The following is an 839-nucleotide window of genomic DNA, read 5'->3' on the forward strand; positions in this document are numbered from 1 at the left end:
TTTATCCCCGGATTGGTTTCTTTGGGGAGATCTCTCCGCGGGGAGATCTCTCCGCGGGGAGATTTCTGTCCGGGTTCGGGGGGCGATCGGTCTCGAGGATGAGATCTTTCACGCTGGTTACTTCCGAGAGTTCTCCGGCTAGTAGCTTCGAGGCCAGCCTCGCTCCCAAGACCTTGCAGTTAGTCGTGGAGTGTCCTCGGGATTGGTGGAACTCGCAGAAGGTGTTTTCGTCATATCCTTGGTTGCGAGTCCACATATTACCCGTGGTTCGGCCATGGTCTGAGCCGATCGCGCAATTATGTTCTCCTTGAAGTTCTTCCCCCTCGTGATGGACATACTTGTCGTTACGAGGGTTCTTCTTCCTTGTTTTCGGGTCTACATCTTTCGAGGACGATCTTGCCGACTTATGCTTCTGCGATAAAATTTTCGTTTCTTCCTCGATCATGATGTCGTCCGTCGCCTTGTGGAGGGCGTCTTGGATCGTCCGTGGTTTTTTGAGAGATATTCAGTTTCTGAATTTCAACTTGTATCAGAGTGCCTTTCTGAGCGCGTCGATGGCCACCTTGTCGCTTATCCCACTGACCCTGGACATCACCAATTTGAACCGGCTGATGAACTTGCGGAGGGGTTCCTCTTCCCTCTGGGACAGACTTCAGAGATCGACATCGGAAGTTTCTCTATCTATGAACATAGAGCATTGCTTGAGAAATTCTGATGCAAGCTGTCGGAAACTCCCGATAGAGTTTCGTTTAAGGTGTGCGAACCGTTCGAGGGCTGCTCCTTCTAGATTCTCGACGAACAGGCGGCAGTAGCCGGCGTCTCTCTCACCGTCCTCCTGC

The sequence above is a fragment of the Brassica oleracea genome, unplaced genomic scaffold, assembly GCF_000695525.1.
Source record: "Brassica oleracea var. oleracea cultivar TO1000 unplaced genomic scaffold, BOL UnpScaffold00640, whole genome shotgun sequence".
In the NCBI taxonomy this organism is placed as follows: Eukaryota; Viridiplantae; Streptophyta; class Magnoliopsida; order Brassicales; family Brassicaceae; genus Brassica; species Brassica oleracea.